Consider the following 8,945-nt stretch of genomic DNA (forward strand, 5'->3'; position numbering starts at 1 on the left):
GGTGCCGGCGGCGGAGGAGGAGGCGTCAGCAGCCGTGGAAGGGTCCGTTGATGCGGCGGAAGAGGAGGAGGCGTCGGCAACCGCGGAAGGATCCATTGACGAGGCGTCGGGTCGTCGGGAGAGGCGATAGAAGGTGCCGGCTAAGGTTTTATTACGTTTCCTATTTCGATCGAGAGACTGGAAGTCATACGTTCCTTACGTGGCCGCTACTTCATATTCTCAACGATGACGGGAACACGCGGGTCCCTACCTGAAAACCAGTCATGCAAAAGAATTCGTTTTCCTTCCCCATTAAATCAAAACTTTATGCTAGCTAGTGCTAACTGGCACCATTGATTGAGACTCGATCAACCGAAAATACATTCAAATCCTCGAAGGTATGCATCCACCGCGCGGCGCGCACGTGAGCAAACCTTTTTGCTGCCTCTGAACCTTTGTCTCAGCGGAGCAAATTTGTTTGAACCCAGAAATTTGTAAAAGCAGCGATCAGGAAGTTATCAATGTAGATCAGAAGAAGCCGGCAACCACGATCTGCATAGCAAATTGCCTCCCTGAGAAAAAAAAATACAAAGAAGAAGCCTCAGTTCTGGCAAAACGAAGTCAGAGAACATAAACCACTCTCGCTCCCTAACGAGGCCATGTTTGACCAACCTTCATTTGTCGGAACTTGAGATAGAGGACCAACACCTACACCCATGTTTTCCACTGACAGCGCAACCAAGACAAAACTGCATAAGAGAACGCAGGACCCCAAAGAACCAGATTCGAGGACACACAATCTTCAACACGCCTCTTGACGATAGGAAGAAGCATCACCGAAACAAGGGCGAGGTGGGAAGATTTTATTCCACGCAGACGGCCGCACCATCGACGAACGAAGACCTACCTAAGGCCCAAAAGAGGAAACCTATTGTTCCCACCGGTAGATCAGGGACTCCCCGCACACCCTCACCAATGGAGTTGGAGAGAAGAAGGAGGCGGCGATCTACCGACGAAGGAGGATGACGACGGGGGAGAAACCCTAGGTCGTTTTGGGATGGGGCTGCGTCGCGCGATCTTAAACGACACACCCCTTTTTTTAATAAATGAGTAAGATTTTTAAATGAGGAGAAAAATCTCTATTACTTGTATTCCCAACCCACCAGAGGGATCCACCGTGGATGACTCCTGACGGGATGTTGCTGCCGGGTCAGGTTCTTCTCTTCATCGACTAGCTCCTTTTCTTTGGAACTTCCATCGAGTAGCTCCTGGTCATGAAGAAAATGCTGAATGAACATGTGCGTAGTCATTTTTTTAGGCAAATATGTGCGTAGTCATGGGACTATTGCACTGTCACGATACGATACAATGTTGATACTAAAATTCCATCTTCCGGCCCAAATAAAGATACTTTTGTTAAATTAACTGGGCCTGCACCTTCCAGCCCAGTTAAAGGTCGAGGCAGAAGCCCATGGAGCGTCTAACACAGTTTTTCCTTTCTTTGTTCACGTTAAAACAGAATTTAAATTTTCTACAGCAAAACAAATCGTTAGAAAACCAATAAATAAATAAATTGGAGATACCCCCTGCCTTTTATTAGCTTCATAAATGCTCTACCATTTGAGCTACATCCCCATTGATATCTCTACTCCTAATGTCTCAGTTGGTAGGTCGCGTTCCGGGTTTTATTTTCGTCCCACCTTACCCGGTCTTTTTTGGTACTTCTTTGATACTTCCTCCCACCTCCCTCTCAGCCGCGAAAAACCAAGGAAAACCCCGCGATCGAGTCCCGCACACGCCCAACCTCCCGTCTCACGCTAAGCCGCATAGAACCAAAAAAAAATCTCAAGCCGAGTCCCCCGCCCGCCCCCACACACTCCAGGCCCTAACATCCCGTCGCACCAAGACAGACGAACCAAAAAAATCTACGAATAGTCTGCCGGTTATTTTTCGCTGGTTTTTATTTCGCCTCACCACTTTCGTTGGTTTTATTTCGCTGGTTTTATTTCGTCTCCCTCCCACCTGTCTTTTCGCTTCACCACCCACATAAACCCATCAGATTAGTTATCATAAAAAATCGCAATCAATCAAGTATTGATGATCAGATTAGTTACCATATAAAAAATAAATCGCAATCAATCAAGTATTGATGGGATATTTCCTTATATTGATATGATTTCCCCTTTTTATCATCAATCATCTCTACTGCCTAAAAAATGCGTAGCTTTCCTTTTCGCTTCACCACCCACATAAACCCATCAGATTAGTTACTATATAAAAAATAAATCACAATCAATCAAGTATTGATGATCAGATTAGTTACCATATAAAAAATAAATCGCAATCAATCAAGTATTGATGGGATATTTTCTTATATTGATGTGATTTTGCGTAGCTTTCCTTTTCCTGCCAACCGACCGCGTCCCGTCTCCCTACATCTGCCCTCGTTGCTCTGCCTCCCGCACGAAAAAAAACCTTTCGTTTGACCTCCCCCAAACCCCGCATGATGGAAAAACCCAGCCGCCTGCTTCCCCTCCTCTCAACCGCTCCATACGTCCAGATCGCGGCCCCATCCCCATCCTCCTCTCACGTCACGGCGGCCGATGGACTGCCGCCACCACCCTCCTACTCTCTCGCCGCCACCGTCCTCCCGCTCGCTCGCCGCCGCCGTCGCCACCAATCCCGGCGAAGGCGCCGTTGCTGCTATGTCACCTCCTTTCCCCATCCAAGCCTGACCATGGCAACGGCGCCCTCTCATGTGTCCCGCGGTGAGGTTTGGGGAGGCGCGACCACAATCCAGTAGGGATCTCACCGCGGACCCGTCCGCTGGGATGGGTGTTGCCTCCGTTGCGAATGGGATCGAAGGGAGGGACTACTTCGTCGTCAAGGTCGGCGAGGCAGCGGCCGATTGGGAGCCCGGTTGTGAACATGGGAGTTCGTCCCCATGGAGGCGGCGGCCATGGAGATTGGATGTGAAGCAACCCCACTTGCCGGTGGTGGAAGCTTGCCGTCCATGTGATCCTTTCTTCTCCCGGTATCCCCATTCCTTGCCTCCCATTACAAAAGCGAGCATAAATGAGAGCAGGGGCTGATTTTCATCACTTCATTTCTCATATTTTTAGTTGCTTTTTTGAGATTATACAAGATGCTCCCGATCTATTTTGTCAAATTACTTGGATCGTCTTATGGAGTTGACAGCCATCGCATTTTTCACCTCATGTTATTTCTTAATCCTTGTCCCACTAGGCATCCACTACATGTTTGGTAATGACGTGATGTTGAGGCGGCTAGGAGAAGCTCAGCAGCCAGATCAAGGGCTATCGAGATGGATCTGGGAGCCAAGCAATAGTTCTTCTGTTAAATTTTGGTTATTGTCTTTTCTATTGTTACGATTTTGGGATGGTTGATTTTGACTCGGTGTAACATTTGCATTTGTTTCCCCAGCTTGTTGGCGTAGATGCGTGGCACTGCGACAACTAATCAAGAGCGAGGGCAGTGCACATCAGAGCTACGCTGAATGTAGCGAACCAACCACGAATTGGGTATGTTCACACGAGGGATGGGAGAGGAGAGGAACATTAACATTTTTCATGATTTGGATGAAAATTTCAGTTCATAGTTTCTCCGTACGTGGCAACACACTAACGGTACTCATGGGCTTAGGATGAAAGTAGCGCCAGCAGAATCAGTAGGTTGGATGGGAAGGCGGTTGTTGCCCTTGTCCCTTGGTGCTAGCCTACCGTGGTGGCCTCACTAACTTGCTCATTGCGAATACGAGTTCGTGGGGTCGCGAGTTGCTGCAGATTTGTTTTTATCACTTTTTACAATATTTATTGATGTATCCCTAACTCATCGAGTCATTTTTAGCTTTGATTTCCCATATACGCCAGCCTAAATATCCCATGGTCGGAATATTTGCATGGTTAGTGGACATTGTCCCTTTCTTTCTAATGTTTAATATTTTATATTGCCGATAGAAATAATTTTATCATGCTTGATTTAGGAAGTGCACATAGGTAGGTCAACATATTTTGTAGCTCTTTCGGATGTAAAAGCATATGTTGCATAAGAAATTATTATCTTCCAAGCATACTCACATTTCACTAACAAATAGGGGGAGGTTCAGACTTCAGAGCAATGATAAAAAGGTTTATTCCTCACTCTTTTGTTGGAATTTTAGTTTCAAGTTAACATGATTTCTTATCCGCTTCATAAGTCATGCATCTGCTTAATTAGGTGATAAGTAGGGCTATTGTGGGGTTTGTTTAAACTCCAGCATAAGGAATTCTTGTTTAAGAAAAAAGACTTTTGGCTTCTTTAATTACAAATTGATTGCAACATCGTGTTAGTATGTGATTTCTCACATCTGGTTGTAATATTTGTGAAGATGTGCATTGCACGTGCACTTGGAAGCGGGCCCGTGGCCCGCGCCGGACGGCGCCGACGCTGACCCGGTCCACCTCCTCCACGTATTCTTGGAGCTGTGGCTGGCCGATTTACATGAAATTAATTCCCTCAGTTTTGGTGGCAAATATAATACACATAATTCATATTGTTATGCACTAGCGTGTGTGTGTGAAATAGATGGATTATGGTCCCGTACCCAATAAGATGGATATGTGTGTGTGTTAGAGAGAGGGAGAGGGGGAGAAAGAGTGAGGAAGAGGGAGGGAGTGTGTGTGTGTGAGGATTTGATGGTAAAAAAGGTCGCCAATGTCGTAATATTGAACTCTTTAAGTTAACATGGCCCCGTTGCAACGCACGGGCGTTCTTCTAGTCCATCTAATTAATGAAAGCAATAGTACTACAGATGGTTCCTACACACGCAAACTAAAACTGAACTTTTTTTTTAGAAAATAACAGCAAAAATGTCAGGCTCCAGAAAATCGGAATATACACTTATACTCCCTCCGTTCCTTTATATAATGTGTATTTGTTTTTGATAAAATTCCATAATATAAGATGCATTTCTTCTAATTCCTCATAATTCCGTCGTTAGTCCTTAAAAAAAGGAGAGTATCTCTCCCCTGATTGCTAGCATCTCTTCTTATAAAGAGAAAAAGGAAAATATCTCTCTCCTAATTGTGTTTATCTCCTACTTTCCTTGCCTAGTGATTTAGTTGCCGCTAATCAATGACTTTGCCAAGGTTAATTTTTTCTTAACATGTATATAATTATGTGTCTTGGTCACCGTGCCAGAAATAATATACCTTACATAAAGGAATGGAAGGAGTATCAAAGAAGAAGGGCTTCCAAGTCAACTCAAGACAAGTAACCTCCCAGTGGATTCACAAAAAAAAATCACCTTCGGAGCTACTGGGCATAGTCCGTGTCAACAGAGGCGGCACCAACGGTGGTGACGTTATCGCCGGCTTTCACCTCCTCAGCCTTTCCCAGCATTCCTCGCCTATTCTCAACCAGCGACACTATGCCCTAGAACTCCTCACTCACGAGCAGCACGGCCAACAGGTCGCCCCGCCTGGCACGGTCGAGCTGGACAAAGTACAATGTGTCCTCATCCGAATTGTTACCCGTGGCATACTTGGCCTTCACCGTCTCATCCTCTTCGTCCTCAACATATGCTTTGTATGTGAGCCGAAGGAGGACCTCACCGGATGACCGCTTCCCGAAGAAGCCCACCATCCATATTAATTACATGACAATCTTTGAGTGATGGTAGAACTTTAACCGATTCCAAATTGGTTCTCCTGGTAGGCCAGCCACAGTTGTTTGACTGCCGGTGTACTCTTGCTCTTTATGACTTGATCACCATGAATCATCAACATGAAAGAGAGGCTGCAAGTGAAATGAAACGTCTAAACTTTCGCCAACATGAAGTGAGAAACATGAATTAAGTTTTTATTCCTTTTTTAGCTTACGTAAGTGTGGTTTTATTAATGAATTTAATTGAATCTGAATGATGCACCACTCAATAGAAGCACCACCTCTCGACATCTTGTTTGGTAAGCGGAATTTTGATCCAGGCACCCAAGTGTTGCGTAACCGTTCGACCAGATTCCCCGCTCTAATTAGAGGTTAAAAATAGATTAGTGTCGGATGCGGAAAAGGTTGGGTTTTCCTATGAGTGGGCCCTTCGACTATGAAAGTATTTCCATTGATATACTAGTACTCTAATATAGACCTAAGCACAAATGTCTCAACCATAATATCCAGGAGCAATATGGACTGGGCTAGAGCTATAACTATTTCAGTCCTTAGAGGGGTGGGTGGGATCAACCTTTTTTGACCCAGCTCAAAGTTTGCCTACCTATCGTACTCTAACAGTCTAATTGCAGAAAATTGTTAGAGCACTTTCTTGATATAATTTTTTTGCAGGAAAACTTTGAATATATTAATTTTTCAATTATGGCAGTACCACAAACAGTATATATAAAATATTGGATCCACAGAAAGAATTGGATCTCGACTCTAGACTAAATATGAAGATTGTAAATCATAGACAATTGAAAGCAAAGAATCATTACCGAACAAGGCAAAAGCTAAGATTTCTACCATCAACCAGCATCACTCATGGCTCATGCTACCCCCGGAAAAAAAACTTTTCTCTTTCCCACAAAAAATATATAAGCCATATAAAAGTAGACCAAATTTATAGAGAAAAATTCTCAATATCCATAACACCAAATCAATATAATTATATCCAAGAAATGTGTTTTCATGATTTATCTATCTGGTATTGTAGGTATTTTTTGAAAAAACAACTTGGTCATATTTTTTAATGTTTGAGTTAGCACCAAATGACATGCCTAGTATTTTTGGAAAGAAATGAGTAAGATTTAAGTTAGGAAAAAATGGTTTCACTATTAGGTTAAAGGTAGATCTTTCTAACCAATCAATATATCTAAAAGAAAAAATAGGTAAGTGGTTAAAAACCCCACAAAAAAATTTATTCTATATCGAGGCAAGTTTGTGCTTTGATCAACCATCTCAGATGATATTTCCTATTCTAGCAAAATGATATTTCATGAAGTACTATCAGCAATCTAGACGACTTGGACATTATGTCGCAATAGGTGTTTTTTGCACGAGCGGTCCTAAAAACATTTTTGACGAGGTAGGAGGGGGAGACAAGTGATATGAATTTTTTTAAAATAAAATCAGGAGATTTTCATATGTTTTCTCAAATTTTAAACGGATTTTATTGAATTTCTAGAAATTTAGTAGGTGCATGGCCTGCACATGGGTCCACGCCTGGTTTTCTTTCATTCTGCCCAGCATATGTATTTTATATTTTGTGTCTGCATATAACTGTTTTTTAGGATACAATATTTTTTGTTGCAGTTGTGCTTTTCTACAAGTATTATTTTTGAGAAGCTTCTACAACTTAGTCGCACTGCATTTTTTTGAGGTTTTTTTTTCGAGAATCATTTTTTTCGAGGGGGTAGGTAGTCTTTTTTTTTTTGAGAGGTAGTCGCACTGGCATGATACGCTCCAATGCTGACACTGAAATTCCGCCTTCCGGCCCAAATAGGGATTATGTTGTTAAAGTGGTTGGGCCTCCACCTTCCAGTCCAGTTACAGATCCAGGCAGAAACCTATGCAGTTACAAATTCCACCTTCCGGCCAAAATAAGGATTTCTCTCTCTCTCTCTCTCTCTCTCTCTCTCTCTCTCTCTCTTGCCGGTAAAATATTCTTCAGCAAAAAGATTATCAAAATAAAATAAAATAAGAAAAATAGGATTTGGAGATGGGAGGTATCAACCCCCCTGCCTTTTATAAGCCGTATAAATGCTCTACCATTTGAGCTACGTCCCCATTGATATCAATCACATTAATTAGAGAAATTAGTATTAACTAATTATGATCAATAAATATATGTACGAAAGATAAACGGATGGTTCCTTTCACCCATAGAAAAACGGAGATATACATACTTCAATACGGAAACAAAAACAAAACGAGCTAAAAGTTCTTTTATAGGAAAAAAAAAGCCTCCAAAAAAGACATGTCATTTCTGGTTACTCTCCTAATTACGAATACACACTTGTCCGGAAGATGCATAATTATCTTCAAGTCATTGATGATTGATCAAACGGGTGCGAGGGGTGAAGCTGTCTTGGGATTTTCAGATGATCCGCGCTCATGAGCAGCGTGACCAGGAGGGCCATTGAGGTCTCCATCTCATTCTCGTTGAACTCATCCCCGCCTGGCTCCGTGGTGGGGGCTGGATCCAGATGGGATCTGGCATCGGCAGCCAGTTGTCGTGAGTCAGCATATGGGTTGAACGGCCCTAACCGTTGTGCTGCTACGGTTGTCGCTTACCTCCTAAGGCATTGTTGTGGGTCCCCTCATGGTCTTGGGCTTTGGGGTGAAAAACTTAGTCAGCCCTTTTCGGCTCCACAGTGGTAGCGCTTGGCATCGGCACCCCTCTTGAGGGTGTCGTCGTAGAGCCCCATATCCTTTTGGTTGCAGTTGTCCAGCGGCTTTAGGTTTCTTATTCCTGGCATATGTAGCTTCCTCGACTCTAGCATGGGGTGTCCCGATGATCTCCTATATTATAAACATGCCCCCGTGATCTGTTCAAGGCCGGAGCGGTGCTCCATGTCTTGGAGCTAGGGGGCAGTCTCAACGGCGAGTTGACCCCCTCCGAAGATGGCTTTGTGTGTTTAGCACTACGGTGTCCAGTGATTTCTCAAGGTGGCGTTCAGTTGTCTCGAGTGGCTCTTGTTAGTTGTGGTGTCTCATGTTTTCATGCCGAACTTGTGCCACTCACTTGGATGCCATTTTATTTTCTTTCGACATTTTCTCATAACTTTGTACCGGTTCACGCTTTAGATATATTCTCTTCGTTTCAAAATAAGTGTCTCAACTGTCTCAACTTTATACTAACTCTAGTATAAAATTATACTAAGGTTGAGACACTTATTTCGAGACAGAGGGAATATAATTCTAGACGAAAGCTTGTTTCAAGAGTGAAGCTTGTCTCATCGGGTAAGAGGGTGTTA

This window comes from Triticum dicoccoides, chromosome 6A (assembly GCF_002162155.2).
Source record: "Triticum dicoccoides isolate Atlit2015 ecotype Zavitan chromosome 6A, WEW_v2.0, whole genome shotgun sequence".
Taxonomy (NCBI): Eukaryota; Viridiplantae; Streptophyta; class Magnoliopsida; order Poales; family Poaceae; genus Triticum; species Triticum dicoccoides.